Below are 17,171 nucleotides of genomic sequence, written 5' to 3'. Positions count from 1 at the left end.
TGAAATCAATTGATCGTGACTGAGTATTTCGATCCCAAATGAGAAAATGCCTGCCTGCACAGGACGGCGCTGTTCATACCAAGCATGCAAATATTATTGTATTGCCTTCCTCAGTCAAAGAAACCACCGAACGTAATACAGCTATAGGATCACTGGCTAAGCACCAGGATTCAAGGTAATGACATTCTTCACTGTGGGGTATAATCAAAATTAAGCCTCTTTAAATACATTGCCAGTGACCATTTTCGTATTATTTGTTTTCAAAAACATTGGCTATGAGAATACGAAAAGAATTTCTTTGACAAACATTTCCCATTTCATATATTTTTTTCTCGTTCCCATGATGACAACGAACCCTTATCAAATTTCAAAGCTCCCCGAGGACTAGCAGGTATATATTATGGTTCTCCTGTCTAGATATATTTGTGCATATTACATATTTCATATATAGAACAAGGTAATTATACATAGCAAGAGCCCAGTCTAGTAGGTACATCTCATTAGGCCTGTTTTTCTCATAAACTCCTATAGGGTATCTCTCGTGTGGTCATGGCCATAAAATAGAGATTGAAAACCAGAATATATGTACACACAAATCCAAAAAAATACGATGTGATATGATTGCCAACTATACACCAGAGTCGAAATGACGTCGATGTAAGGAACTATATGTCATCGTACGGCCTTCAATAATGAGCGAAACCCATACCTTAAATTCAGCTAAAAATTACCGACATTACAAAATGTAATTCAAACAAAGGAGAAAACAAACGGCCAGGTTTATGACAAAACAATTAACGAAAAACAAAAAGGACAGACAACTCACTATCAGATAGTGAAAATCTCATATGTATTTCTAATAATGAAAATGTTACTACTGTATAGTTGCAAAAACCTGCAACAACATTTTATTGAGGAGAAACAGTATTTTATTTAACTTGTTGTTAATAAAAGAAACAAAATGTTTTACAATCTGAATCTGACATTTTCTTCCTCCTATCCATTCAAGAAAAGAGTCTTCTTCTTCAGACAAAATAAACAAATCTTTAAAAAGGTAAATAAGTCCTAAGTCAGGAGCCTGTTGTTCAGTGGTTGTCGTTTGTTGGTGTGGTTCATAGGTGTTTCTGGGTTCTCGTTTTTTATAAAGATTAGACCGTTGGTTTTCCCGTTTGAATTGTTTTACACTAGTCATTTTGGGGCCATTTGTAGCTTGATGTTTGGTGTGAGCCAACGCTCCGTGTTGAAGGCCATACTTTGACCTATAATTGTTAACTTTTTATACATTGTGACTTGGATGGAGAGTTGTCTCACTGGCACTCATAACACATCTTCTTATTTAAATAGTATCTTATTTGTTCTTGGATCCATAGCTAAGGTAGACTAGAACACTCATCTTGGTTTTATTAAGTCATCAAGGAATGATTTTTGATGATGTGTTGACCTATAGATGTCTGTTGGCTATTTATGTTGTTGGGTTGCTGTCTCCTTTATGAAAACTCCAACACCTCAATTGTTCATGCGACGGATGCCTTTGTGGAGCAGCAACTGTTTGTCTTCCGGAACCACCAGGGATCACCTTGAGATGTTATTTAGTTTTCTTTTTCGACATTATGTTGTTTGTTCTTCTATGACTTTTGTTTGTTTTTTCTTTATTTCTTTTTGTATTTACTTTTTAGACATTTTCGTATCAGAGAATAGTTTAGAAATATATCTGAATGAAATATTTCCTATGGCAGTCATAATTTTCCAGGTCGAAATGAGAGAGAAATATTAACTTGCATTAGAAGTTATACAGCTATAAGTAAGCCCTAATACTTTGGAAACTTTAGCTGTTGTCTGTATAAACATACCGGTACATTTTGCATAAACAAATTACTTATATCACATACTGTTCTACTGAAGTAACATGCACAAGTCTGAACATTTTGACATCTTCCTTGAAATCAATAGAACTTCCAGGAATACATCCTGACAAAAGTATGATCTTCCATTTCATTGGTTAAGTAGCATCCACAGATTAGTGTGTGTGTAATCTTAATGTTATCTTATATTTTTTTACAATGCTGTTTTATATAATATAAGCCTGACGTAAAGAAGATAAAAAGACTTCCTCAGAATTACCTAAATTTATTTGTTAAAATCGATCTATATTTTTTTTCTTAGAAATTGATATGTTGTTGGCAAATAAATGTACGAACAGACATAATCATAGGTCATCAATTTTGTTTTTCGTAAATAATTTTGAGTTGGAGTTTTGTGTAGAAATGATTTACAATTGCTTGAAACAAGAGAAATGGGTCTAAAGTCGTTAAACTAAAATAGTATAAAGTAACTGTTCTTACTTCAGGTTTTATTTTGGTGACCCATTATTAATAATTATCTTTAAAGTTGAAATTTATTCAGTATTAAGCAAGATATCATTTTTGAGAGAGAAAAAAATCTGGATTGGGTTCGAAAAAATGTTGATTCAAAAGAACTTTTTCCACTATTACACGAATTTTATTAAATCATACTTCAAGATATAAAAGAAATACATGCACCAATTTTCATTTAGTAAAAATTATCAAACAAAAAGATTAACTGTTACAGATGAATCTGATCAGTCTGCAATGGGAATTCTAAACTACACTGACAGATAATGCTGAAAATATCAATTAAACAATTTTATTGCCACAAGTCCTAAATCAACCGGAAGATAGCATTATCTAGTCACGATGAATGTTTCAGGCAACACAGGAACCCCTCTCCCCCCCCCCCCTAAAAAAAAAAAAACAACCGTGAAATCAATTGATCGTGACTGAGTATTTCGATCCCAAATGAGAAAATGCTTGCACAGGACGGCGCTGTTCACACCAAGCATGTAAATATTTTTTTTATTGCCTTTATCAAATTCCAAAGCTGCCCGAGGACTAGCAGGTATATATAATGGTTCTCCTGTCTTAATATATGTGTGCATATTACATATTTCATATATAGAACAAGGTAATTATACATAGCAGGAGCCCAGTCTAGCAGGTATAACTCATTAGGCCTGTTTTTCTCAATAAGATTTCTCATAAAATCCCTTAGGGTATCTCTCGTGTGGTCATGGCCATAAAATAGAGATTGAAAACCAGAATATATGTACACACAAATGCAAAAATATACGATGTGGTATATGATTGCCAACTATACACCAGAGTCGAAATGAAGTCGATGTCATCGTACGGCCTTCAATAATGAGCGAAACCCATACCGTAAATTCAGCTAAAAATTACCGACATTACAAAATGTAATTCAAACAAAGGAGAAAATAAAACGGCCAGGTTTATGACAAAACAATTAACGAAAAACAAAAAGGACAGACAACTCACTATCAGATAGTGAAAATCTCATATGTATATCTAATAATGAAAATGTTACTACTGTATAGTTCCAAAAACCTGCAACAACATTTTATTGAGGAGAAACAGTATTTTATTTAACTTGTTGTTAATAAAAGAAACAAAATGTTTTACAATCTGAATCTGACATTTTCTTCCTCCTATCCATTCAAGAAAAGGGTCTTCTTCTTCAGACAAAATAAACAAATCTTTAAAAAGGTAAATAAGTCCTAAGTCAGGAGCCTGTTGTTCAGTGGTTGTTATTTGTTGGTGTGGTTCTTAGGTGTTTCTCTTTTCTCGTTTTTTAAAAAGATTAGACCGTTGGTTTTCCTGTTTGAATTATTTTACACTAGTCATTTTGGGGCCCTTTATAGCTTGCTGTTTGGTGTGAGCCAACGCTCCGTGTTGAAGGCCATACTTTGACCTATAATTGTTAACTTTTTATACATTGTGACTTGGATGGAGAGTTGTCTCACTGGCACTCATAACACATCTTCTTATTTAAATAGTATCTTATTTGTTCTTGGATCCATAGCTAAGGTAGACTAGAACACTCATCTTGGTTTTATTAAGTCATCATAAGATTTTTGATGATGTGTTGACCTATAGATGTCTGTTGGCTATTTATGTTGTTGGGTTGTTGGGTTGCTGTCTCCTTTATGAAAACTCCAACACCCCAATTGTTCATGTGACGGATGCCTTTGTGGAGCAGCAACTGTTTGTCTTCCGGAACCGCCAGGGATCACCTTGAGATGTTATTTAGTTTTCTTTTTCGATATTATGTTGTTTGTTCTTCATTGACTTTTGTTTGTTTTTTCTTTATTTCTTTTTGTATCTACTTTTTAGACATTTTCGTATCAGAGAATAGTTTAGAAATATATCTGAATAAAGTATTTCCTTTGGCAGTCATAATTTTCCAGGTCGAAATGAGAGAGAAATATTAATTTGCATTAGAAGTTATACAGCTATAAGTAAGCCCTAATACTTTGGAAACTTTAGCTGTTGTCTGTATAAACATACCGGTACATTTTGCATAAACAAATTACTTATATCACATACTGTTCTACTGAAGTAACATGCACAAGTCTGAACATTTTGACATCTTCATTGGAATCAATAGAACTTCCAGGAATACATCCTGACAAAAGTATGATCTTCCATTTCATTGGTTAAGTAGCATCCACAGATTTGTGTGTGTGTAATCTTAATGTTATCTTATATTTTTTTACAATGCTGTTTTATATAATATAAGCCTGACGTAAAGAGGATAAAAAAACTTCCTCAGAATTACCAAAATTTATTTGTTAAAATCGATCTATATTTTTTTTCTTAGAAATTGATATGTTGTTGGCAAATAAATGTACGAACAGACATAATCATAGGTCACCGAGTTTGTTTTTCGTAAATAATTTTGAGTTGGAGTTTTGTATAGAAATGATTTACAATTGCTTGAAACAAGAGAAATGGGTCTAAAGTCGTTAAACTAAAATAGTATAAAGTAACTGTTCTCACTTCAGGTTTTATTTTGGTGACCCATTATTAATAATTATCTTTAAAGTTGAAATTTATTCAGTATTAAGCAAGATATCATTTTTGAGAGAGAAAAAAATCTGGATCGGGTTCGAGAAAATGTTGATTCAAAATAACTGAAAGAACTTTTTCCACTATTACACGAATTTTATTAAATCATACTTCAAGATATAAAAGAAATACATGCACCAATTTTTATTTAGTAAAAATTATCAAACAAAAAGATTAACTGTTACAGATGAATCTGATCAGTCTGCAATGGGAATTCTAAACTACACTGACAGATAATGCTGAAAATATCAATTAAACAATTGTATTGCCACAAGTCCTAAATCAACCGGAAGATAGCATTATTTAGTCACGATGAATGTTTCAGGCAACACAGGAACCCCTCCCCCCGCCCCCCAAAAAACAACCATGAAATCAATTGATCGTGACTGAGTATTTCGATCCCAATGAGAAAATGCCTGCACAGGACGGCGCTGTTCATACCAAGCATGCAAATATTTTTGTATTGCCTTCCTCCGTCAAAGAAACCACCGAACGTAATACAGCTATAGGATCACTGGCTTGGCATCGGGATTCAAGGTAATGACATTCTACACTGTGGGGTATAATCAAAATTAAGCCTCTTCAAATACATTGCCGGAGACCATTTTATTATTATTTGTCTTCAAGAACATTGGCTGTGGGGATATGAAAAGAATTTCTTTGAGAAACATTTTCCATTTCATATTACTTTTTCTCGTTCTCATGATGATAACAAACCCTTACCAAATTTCATAGCTGCCCGAGGACTAGCATGTATATAGACTGGTTCTCCTGTCTAGATACATTTGTGTATAATATATATTTCCAATATATAGAACAAGGTAAATATACATATCAGGAGCCCAGTCTAGCAGGTATAGCGATCATTAGGCCTGTTTTTCTCAATAAGTTTGCTCATAAACTCCCAGATGTTAAGTCTCGGGTGGTCATAGAGCTTGAAAACCAGAATATATGTACACACAAATCCAAAAAAATACGATGTGGTATGATTGCCAACTATACACCAGAATCGAAATGACGTAGATGTAAGTCACTATATGTCATCGTACGACCTTCAATAATGAGCGAAACCCATACCGTAAATTCAGCTAAAATATCCCAACATTAAAAAACGTAATTCAAACAAAGGAGAAAACCAACGGCCAGAATTATGACAAAACAATTAAATAAAACAAATATGACGCATAGCAACCAACAGCAACTGAATTACAGGATCCTGACTTGGGAGATGCACATAAAGAAAGTGACGGGTTAAACATGTGTGTGTGCGCTCAATCCTCCCCTGGACTGGCATCTCGTTGGCGTTTTATGTAAAAGGAACTCTAAATCCACCAAGGAAAACACACATGACAAGCTGTCACGAAACTTCCAGACATTTTCATGATGGTTTAATAAAGGTTATCACTTGGATAATGCTGCATTCGTCATCAATAACACGGGTGTCATTTGGTATATCGAGAAAAAAGATCTTGAAAGAATACCTAACAGTGGTCAAGTATTACGATTGGATCGTGGAAGCTCTGGTATAGGATCGTGAGGTCAATCTTATCGTGAAGACATATGCAAGGTCAATTTCTAATCTAATATAATGAATAATTCGGACAAGTTTACAAAAAAAATAAAACTGTCTGTCAAAATGGTTCAACATAATGATCAGTATCTGAGAAAATCAAGGTTTAAAAGTAAACCGTTTTTACAAAACTACAAAAGGCAGATTGCTCCTCGACATTTCAATGACATTAAATATGTATACAAACAAGATTTTTTCATAATTCGAATGACTAAACAACTTTTATTTGAAAAATGTCATTTCATTTTAATGATTCAAATTGTTCTTAAAGTTATTTTGTGTTAGCATAATCAGAAATTTTGCAAAAAATTTAAATGTTTACAAAAAAAAATGATTTTTTGGATCATGAAAGATCGTGTTCCGCTTTCTGAAGATCGTGAAAAGGATCGTGAAAGATCTGATGCTACGAAAACGTTCGACTCATTATTTGATTATATGGTAATTTATATTTTTAATTGGTATAGCAAATATTGGATTTGCATGACTCATTCCGGTTTTCTTTTGTTGGTGAATAGGGCTATAATGGTTCAATGCCATTGGATCTGATTATCTTATAATACCAAACCGACTAGGTGCCTTATAGCAATATCAGTCCTATTTTCCGTCCTTCATAAGTTTTGATTTCTTATACAAATTTAAGATTGAGAATAGAACCTAATCGGCTAAATTACAGTTCAAGCTGGGCATCATGCACAATCGATCGCGAGGTACGTTGATTGGTAATTTCCCCACTAAGTTGGTACAATGACGTATAGCTATTGTGAACAGACTGATCAAACAATCGTTTTAGTTATTTTAATAACTTTGAAGGAAAAGTGTTAAATTAAAAAAAAGTGAAAAAAAATGAAAGCATTAATATCCATTCTTATTAAAATAATTACACGCTTCAACTAGTTGCAGGTATATTAATTGGTAAAAGAAATATTGTTTCCTGATTATTAAGTCTGGTCCGGCGCGGGACATTGGTGCTTTTTGATAGGACATTTGCACTTTTTTAATGGACATTTGCGCTTAAATGTTTAGGACATTTGCACTTTTTAAAAAAAGGACATTTGCGCTTTTTCAATAGGACATTTGCGCTTTCTCAACATAACATAAATAATCATTTAATATAAAAAAAAAAAACACAAAACATTCATACATTTATATACAGCTAAAAGCATCAACCTTTTCCCATCATGCTTGTGTCAGATGAAACGACAACACTCCAAGAGAGTTGATGGGAGTAAATTCCTTATAACAACCATGACGCTTTCTAAAATTCAACAGGTACAGCAGGTGGTTTAAAAATAAAATTTCGGTCTTCACAAATTGAAACAATATTAGATAAACTATGATGGTACAGTTCCTCGGACTATCCATGCAACAGAATAGCCACAAGAGGAATAAAGTTTCCAATTTTAATCCACTAATAAGGAAGCTAATTTAAGAATTTCGGTCAAATTTAATTGTTCCATTCATAAAAGTTTCGTTTTCTCTATCGTTTACCGAGAAACCGGTGCATTACACTTGCGCTCATTACCATTACATTTGCACACAAAAATCATTACGTTTGCGCACAGCTTTGGATTACATTTGCACGCATTCTTTTAGAGATAAACTCAGGTATATAAGGTAGATTATACTTATCTATTTATTTAACTATTATTTTCGAGCAGGATATGTCCGTTTTATTACGCACACTCACTTAGTCCTGGAACAATATACAGATAAAAATGCAGAAAAATAGTAAATCTAAAGATTAAAAGTACTACTTTCACACGTCGTAACATGCTCAAATATATGCGTAGTACGCTTGGATTCTTCTGCATGCCCAAAGACTTGGAGGAAAATTGGAATCCGGTGAAATACCTTTGCAATTATTTACGATGCTTCTCTATGAAATATCTCCTGACTTAAGTGTTCCGTCTATACGGAAAGTAAATCTATCGTTTGTTCGGATGAACTTTCAAAGAATATGTGAACATCTTTCCATGACTTTGGTAAATTTTCTAAAGATTACAGGTATACAACTATTATAGGTAAAAAGCGCAAATGTCTTGTCAATTTTGTTCAGGTGTAACAAAGTTAAAAGCGCAAATGTCGTTTAATGTTACAGGTAAAAAAGCACAAACGTCCTGCGTCTGTTTGGTCACGCATTGTCTTTCACGATCGATATAATGCGTTGCCCGATCTTTCACGATCAACTTTAATGAAAAATCAACAAAATTCAGTGTTTTTAAAAACAAAATGAACGGTTTCAAGAAAAAAAAACTTTTATTTTACTGTATTATCTGTCACACAAAAGATTCAGTTTAAAATATATCATTATATTCTGGAATGTAGTCATTCTATGTACAAAACGTGTTCTTTTTTTAATGAATCCCATAGACTTGTGTTGCGCCTTTTGTGTTTTCTCATAAAGTACTGCATATTTTATTTATCTTATTGCACAGTATTATTGAGAAAGTTCAATAATTTTGACAGACATATTTTTTTTTTCTGATTTGTTCCGCGTTTTGAAAATACAACCGATTTTTCACAGATTTGGAAGTAGAATTTCAATTAATTACATTCACGAAACAATACCAGATCTTTCACGATTCGACCGCAATGCTTGACCACCGTTAGGTATTCTTTCACGATATACCGATTGACAGCCGTGAATAATGGGGTATCGTCATCTCGAATCGATTTTATATTGACAACAAAATTATTTACTAGAAAAAATTACAGTATATTTGAAGACTTGTTGAGACAATTGGAAGACTTTTGTTTATATTTCGGCACTAATTATTCAGGAAGTCCTACCTCCGCAGATGAACTTCATGTCATTTTAAAAAGCCAATTAAAAGTAGATTTACGACAAATCATGATACCTGAAGCTATTCGTTTTAATGGACGTCTTAACTTACTACCAGATAGTGAAAAATTCATATGAAAATGTTGCTACTATATAGTTGCCAAAACCTGCAACAACATTTAATTGAGGAGAAACGGTATTTTATTTCACAAGTTTCAAAAGAAACAAAATGTTTTACAATCTGAATCTGACATTTTCTTCCTCCTATCAGATGAAGAAACGTAGGTTATGTTCAGTGCAGTAGATGAATAATCAAAAGAACACCAATACAGAATTAATCCGGGAAAGAGTCTAAAGGTTCTTTTTCAAACAAAATTAACAAAAATTCTAAATGTAAAAAGTATCTTATTTGTTCTCGGCCACTTGGAGACAGATCCATAGCTGAGGAAGACAAGAACACCCATCTCGGTTTTATTAAGACATCGTAGAATGAACATCTGATAAACTTAAAAAAAACTCATAACTCTACCACAAAGAACCTTTCATTGATCATTGATGTCAACATGAGTGCATAGAACAAACACCTTAATTAAATACACGTATTTACAATAATATTATAAAATTTACATATTGACTCGGTTTCTTTAAAGTCTTGTCACTTACTGCTGGTCAATTGAATGCTATGGGTGATTTCCGATTTATTCCCTTTTTTAAACAATCAGGCTAAACCAAACAAAAACATCTGCAGTAGCTGTTTATCCATTCTTGACGCTCTTACTAGGCAATTAAAAGCCTTCTGACCTCAATTTTTACTGCAGAAAAATATATTATTAAGGGACACCTTGCTGAGTCAATACTGAATGGATATGTGTAAAGATGGTTTTCTCCATAGAACATAAAATAATTAAATTTAGTTTTGCTTCGTTAATAAGTAATTCCTTTATGTAAGGATCTGTTTTTAATTAGATTGTGATGATAAAATGTATGTGCAGCGAAATATATATCAGAAATCTATGTGAACGCTGTTTTAACTTTGTATTTTTAACAAAAAAGACTTACAGTTATATTCATTATGGTTCATAACCAAAAGTACTTAAAAAAGTTCTCTAATGTTTTCATGCTTTGTTGCAATCCTTAGCCGAAGAAGTTTACACGGATAACTAACACGTGTTATGAGGTTCTTATAATCAAAAAAGGGGAGAGATTAAGTGTTCATCAATTTACACTCGAATCCTTTTTATGGACGAGGTTGTCTCAAAACAATTGTTGTTTTCGTATGGTTCGTCTATTAGCAAAACGACGAGCTTTATATTTAACGACACTGAAAATGTGTACGTGTTATAAAAATAAGAAGATGTGGTATGATTGCCAATGAGTCAACTCACCACAAAAGACCAAATGACGTAGAATTTAACAACTATAGGTCACCGTAAGGCCTTCAACAATGAGAAAAACCAATACCGCATAGCTAGCTATAAAGACCCCGAAATGACAAATGTAAAGCAATTCAAACGAGAAAACTAACTTCCGGTATTTCAGTTGGGGTCTTGATTGAATATTGTATTGTTTAACATGATATTTTGTTTAACATATTTAGTTTACCGATAATCAATTAATATTTCAGAAGTCAAGATAAAAGATTGGCAGAAATGGGAAACAAAACAATTGCAATGGTATGAACGGATGGGTAAGTAACTCTTGCTGAACATAACGTACGGCACCCTACACACGGCTCCAAAGACTGACCCAGTGGTAAAACTGGTAACTATCCCCACAACATTTGGACATTACAAACAGATATTGCGTAATTATTCCACTGTTTGAGTACATCGCTTTACCAACTGCAAAAACTTCCTATATATTTAATATTGTCACATGCAGACTTTTCTGATTGGTGATTATAACACATCTTTCGTTATACAGATTCGTGGTATTGTATATAACAGTATATTCATATATAATCACCTTTATTTTAATTTGTGTTTGTTCTTTTCTAACTCCATTTTCAGAGACCATGGCTATATCACGGATTTACCGATTTATAAATTGTATTCGTCTGAATCGCTTTTCTGGATTAACCTTCATTATGAACGCTCAAATAAAAAAAGAAGTGAAAGCCAAATATGTATAAATACTTGATAAAAGCAATTGAAGTTCAGAATGTTATTTATACTGCAGCTGGAACACTACCTGTTGTCTTTATTTACCAAATATACGGCAACATAGAGATATTTTGTGCAATGTCTATTTCATGTCACGTCACATCTTAACCATTTGGGGTTTGTTTAGTGATGAAAAATAAGTTGTATTTTTGTGTAAACATTTTCAGAACAATAAGTGTAGCAATTGTTAGCTGTAGTATATAAAAACAATATTAGGTCAATGTCAGAAAAAATCTAATTTTTTTTTGTTCGGCTCGAAACTGTTGAAGGGCTCGATAAACCTCGATCTTCCCCTGTTTCCCAGCCTCATATAAAATAAATTGATATTTCTCTGATATTGACCTAATATTTCATATTTATGTCTGAGTATATATTTAAATAAAAAGGGGAATTGTAATATACGGCAATGAGACAGTAAACCAAAAGCACAAAACAAATCATATGTATTATTGTATGAGAACAATAGGTACACACACTATACTCTATGATAAACAAACCAATTTTATATTTTGGTTATCGTGAGTAGAAATGAACAAAAACAGATTTTTTTTTTAAATTACACAAATAGATTGGAAAAAGTGTAATTTTCATAACAACCTATTGTTTCCCTTTTTCATCGTGAATCCTATTTCAATACGTAGTCCACAAGCTTATGTGTCCTAAAATTCGAAAGCAATTAATAACAAGTAAAAAGTTATGACTAATAATCACTTCTCGTGGGGTTTGGATGTTTAAAAATAACAAGTTACATAGATTTTATAGAACTTCTTTATCTATGATTTCATTAAGTTCATCCTCTAAGCAAGTTAAGTAATTCCTTGAAGGATTTGTTGTTGTTTGGTCTTGTGTTAATGCACTTTGGTCCAGACGTACAACCTAAGAACGAGAACAAAATAGGGTTAAACAAGTTCAAACTGCAAAAGTCGTAATTAGTACTAGTATACCTTAAAGATAATATATATGTTTAATGAATGCTATACCCATGAGTTTAATCAATTAGGTAGCACCGGTCAAAGTCCACGATAAAGGATAGTACAAGAATGTATTGCTAAATGAAAGTAATTAGCTTGTTATTAATGGAGGCTATTGTTTCAGGTAGGTGAAGGTTGGCGCCTATTAAAACGTTTAAACCCGCTGCATTTGTTTGGACCTGTCCTAAGTCAGGAACCTGATGTTCAGTGGTTGTCGTTTGTTGATGTGGTTCATAAGTGTTTCTCGTTTCTCGTTTTTTATATAGATTAGACCGTTGGTTCTCCTGTTTGAATGGTTTTACACTAGTCATTTTTGGGGCCCTTTATAGCTTGCTGTTCGGTGTGAGCCAATGCTCCGTGTTGAAGGCCGTACTTTGACCTATAATGGTTTACTTTTACAAATTGTGACTAGGATGGAGAGTTGTCTTATTGGCACTCATACCACATCTTTTTATATCTATGTAGCTTGTTATCTAATGGAGATAAATATCTTGTTACTAAATTGAAGTGTGTGTCTTGTTACCTAATGGAGGCATGCATCTTGTTATTCAATGGAGATAAATATCTTGTTACTAAATTGAAGTGTGTGTTTTGTTAACTTATGGAGGTATGTATCTTGTTACTAAATGGAAGTATAATATCTTGTCGAGATGTATATCTTTTAATTTAATAGAAGTATTTTTCTTGTTACTTAATGAAAAAATATGTATATTATTACTTTATAAACGTATTTATATTGTTGCTTGATAAAGGTATACATCTTGTAACGTAATGGAGGTACAATGTATTTATCGTGTTACCTGATGGAATTCTAAATGGAGGCATATATCTTGATATTAAATTGGGGTATATATATTGTTACTAAATGGAGGTATATATCTTGTTATTAAATGGGGTTATATATCTTGTTACTAAATGGAGGTATGTATCTTGCTTGTTACTATATGGAGGTATATTTCTTGTTACTAAATGGGGGTATGTTTCTTGTTACTAAACGGAGGTATATTTCTTGTTACTAAATGGAGATATGTTTCTTGTTACTAAATGGAGGTATATTTCTTGTTACTAAATGGAGGTATGTTTCTTGTTACTAAATGGAGGTATGTATCTTGTTACTAAATGGAGGTATATATCTTGTTACTAAATGGAGGTATATTTCTTGTTACTAAATGGAGGTATGTTTCTTGTTACTAAATGGAGGTATGTATCTTGTTACTAAATGGAGGTATATATCTTGTTACTAAATGGAGGTATATTTCTTGTTACTAAATGGAGGTATGTTTCTTGTTACTAAATGGAGGTATATATCTTGTTACTAAATGGAGGTATGTTTCTTGTTACTAAATGGAGGTATGTTTCTTGTTACTAAATGGAGGTATATATCTTGTTACTGAATGAACCTATTTATCTTGTTACTTAATGGAAGTATGTATCTTGTTACTTAAAAGACTAATTTAACTTGTTGCTTTGAGGAGGTATGTATCTTGCTACTTAATGGAAGTTAAACATTGTGACATAATGGAGGTATATGATATAGTTATTGAACAAGTAAATCGGTATATGTCATTTTATCTGCACGGCTCGGGTGACCCTGCTTGACCCGAACGACGCAGGAGTTCGTACGTCGTTCGGGTTAAAGGGTCATCCCGACTGTGCAGATTAAATGACATATACCGATTTGATTGTCCAATAACTGTTTAACACATGGCGCCATCAATTTACATGAACGTTTTGGAAATATGCCGACGATATTCAATCCACGGTTCATAGTAAAGTTCTCTTGTAGGGTAAAGAAAGGCGAAAATACGCTTTTAAGTAGTAAAAGGTTGGTAACTTTTACATTATGAACTAAGATAAGGCTTTCTCCTATATTGTTACTTTATTTGCGTTTTTTTTTTAAATTGCAGATCTTTGATTGTTTCTTTTAAATGCATTCACATTTTTTCCCCTCAAGAATATGCTCATATGAAGATTAATTCGAAGAGAGATGTGCCTAAATTAATAGTGCAAAGAATACGGGGGAAAAGTTTCAATTTTCAATATTTAACTTCCCTCCTCTCCCCCCCAATTTTTAAACTGTATTCGGTGAATAATTTTGAAGACATCTTGCATTTTAACCAAGTATGATTGATCTTCAACTTATATATTTTTCCAGTTTTTGCACATACTTAAATATAAATCTTATAAAATTCGATCCCATAATGATAGTCACCTTAAAGATTATTTGGATATTCTAAAATACACTCATTTTTTGGCAGAAATTATGATTTTTTTTTATTTATCTAGTCAGACTTAGTTTAACAATGGTTTCAGATTTACATTGTACTTGTGAGATACTTCATTTTTTGAAACAAAGTTGTTGATTTGTCAACTGTCGTAATTGCAAGGTCAGTGGCGGATTCAAGGGGGGGGGAGGGGCATAAAGGGCGTACACTACATTTGATTGGAAAATATATAATTTTTTAGCATAAAATCGTCAAATCTTTTTTAATAGAATTACGCCTCCTTTGAAAAATCCTATCCGGCCTTAAAAGGTAAGAGTACATCTGAACTGTGCAGTATATCTGAGGTAGTTAATGCACACCGTAGCTGTACAGTCTCCAGATTATTGCATCTCGTTACTTGATGTATATATATCATGTTACTTAATAGAGGTCTATATCTTGTTACATAATGGAGGTATTATTTTATTAATTAATATCTTGTTAGTTAATTGGATCGTCTTTTTTGAGTGAATTGATCGTGTGTTTTTTTCAAGTGTGAATATGATGCAAAATATAAACAAACAGATTAGCATTGTATTTCCCTGAGTTTGTTTTTTTTTTTAAGATATTCGAGGAAATTTTGTTTCTGTCTGTGAATAAAAAGAAATGTGGGTAAACGTCAATGAGACAGTAACCCAAACGAAAAAATAACCACAAGACCAAAAGACCTCTAGAGGTAGGGCAACAATCATTCTTCAACAATATAAACGTGTCTATACAATATCTCTAGCTCTAAATCGTTCCAATTCCATAAAAGTCGGGAATAGATTTAACAAAAACAATCAAAGATCTGAAATTAACGCATCCATGCAGTTTTGATATTTGATTACAGTCAACAAATCAATTAATTCAACACGGCGGGTTTCACTAGTGAAGTAGGAATTATCGAACTGCTGACTCTTATGAAGCAGGAATTAACAAATGGGATATAACATCATAAATTGTACGGTGAAGTGGTTTATAGTACCCGTAAGTTAAGATACGATCCATATATACATGATTGTTCCTATGATTAACTCCGTCTTAAAGTTATCATTTGTTAATCAATGTTCATCAATTGTTAAGTAAGATCTTTTAAAATTGTCATTTTCGGTACTAGCATTGATTCTATTTTTAATAGTGTAATACATAACTAAACATGTATTATATCCAGGTTTAAAAACAAAATAATGGCCCTACATCATGTTGATACTTAGCTCGTGCTTTTATCAGACTGCTTTTGATCGATGTCTATATACTAAATCTGTTTCAGGTGTACGGATTGACATTTTAGCCTGAGATTATCGTTTACTAGTATTTATTAGTTGAAATTGGGTTTTAGACTTTATACAAAGGTCAAGAGCGTCTGGGGTTTAATGTGTACATGATAATATAATAATTGTATAATGCTTAATTATTTCTAATATGTCGGTTTATTGTCTGATTGTATATGTTAATTCTGTATGTTGTAAATTTTTTTTAATTTGAAATCACTTTATAAAAGTCGACACACAATAGTCCGTCAAAATCCCATTGTATAACGTTCAAAGCTATAGGACACTTTACCGAATGTGCTTTTATAACAGACACGGGAACACACACATACAAAAAAAACCACACACACATACTAAACTAGAAAAGAAAAACTCACAACGACAGAGAATACACCCATTGTCATCGATTTGGAACAGGTTACCGGGACAAATTCGTCTACATCTTACACGATTGCAATCCCCGCTTCTTTCAGTCGTTCCTACAAAAATCATTGATTAATTTCGACTGAATTTATATCGGAGTAATTTTCTTGCCAGACATTAGAAGTTGTGTGCTCTTAGTATTGTTGTTAACAATTGTTTTAAAACACATCTTATTATTTAGAAAATTTATACATCTACTTTAAGTTCGTAATATACTTTTTAAACCAGGAGTAAGATTATTATATATAAAATAATTCTAAAAATGTCTTTTATTTCTGATGATTACCATACTTCTTTAAAAAAAAAACCCATCTATATAACCTTACACTTGAACAGGAGAAGAGGTATACCTGAATATTTTAAATTTTGGCATTTAATTAAATTTAAACCTGATTTTCTTACCATAAGTTATGAGAATTCCAATAATAAGGAAAAACATGTAATATTTTCCGTCCATCTTTCTGACAGTTTGATTGCGTGATGATGTGAACACGTATTGATTGAACATTGATACCTGTATATATATATATTACATTTTAATGAGAGATTTTTTCCTGGTATGACTGACCGTATTGTGTTAACTGGAATGTTTTGTTCATTCGCGTTACAACGATTTCACCGAACTGTTTATTTTGAAAATAGGATTCAAATTACGTATACAGTATTAAAAAAATCAAGTTACACGATCCTTCAATTCCGATAGCCAAGCTTTTGTAGTTAATATTATTATGTATACATTTTTATGATATGCTCAGAATATGAACCGACAGTATACGTCAATGAGACAACAATATGAAAACACT

General features: G+C 32.5%; 2 long non-coding RNA genes across 3 annotated transcripts; one reads left to right on the top strand and one right to left on the bottom strand.

Annotated features, from left to right (window-relative positions):
• Positions 1-12,207: 12,207 nt before the first annotated feature.
• Positions 12,208-16,932, bottom strand: LOC127730934 (uncharacterized). Its single transcript, XR_007995379.1, has 3 exons — positions 16,771-16,932; positions 16,323-16,424; positions 12,208-12,333 (listed from the first exon to the last, which is right to left on the bottom strand). It is a non-coding gene; the product is annotated as an uncharacterized LOC127730934 (long non-coding RNA).
• Positions 12,340-16,376, top strand: LOC127730935 (uncharacterized). Of its 2 annotated transcripts, none has more exons than XR_007995381.1 (2): positions 12,340-13,378; positions 13,579-16,376. It is a non-coding gene; the product is annotated as an uncharacterized LOC127730935 (long non-coding RNA). The 2 variants fall into 2 exon arrangements; XR_007995380.1 differs by having other exon boundaries at positions 13,479-16,376.
• Positions 16,933-17,171: the final 239 nt, after the last annotated feature.

Source organism: Mytilus californianus, unplaced genomic scaffold, assembly GCF_021869535.1.
Source record: "Mytilus californianus isolate M0D057914Y unplaced genomic scaffold, xbMytCali1.0.p SCAF_2, whole genome shotgun sequence".
In the NCBI taxonomy this organism is placed as follows: Eukaryota; Metazoa; Mollusca; class Bivalvia; order Mytilida; family Mytilidae; genus Mytilus; species Mytilus californianus.
Note: the sequence above shows the minus strand (reverse complement) of the source record. Positions and strands in the feature narration are given on the sequence as shown.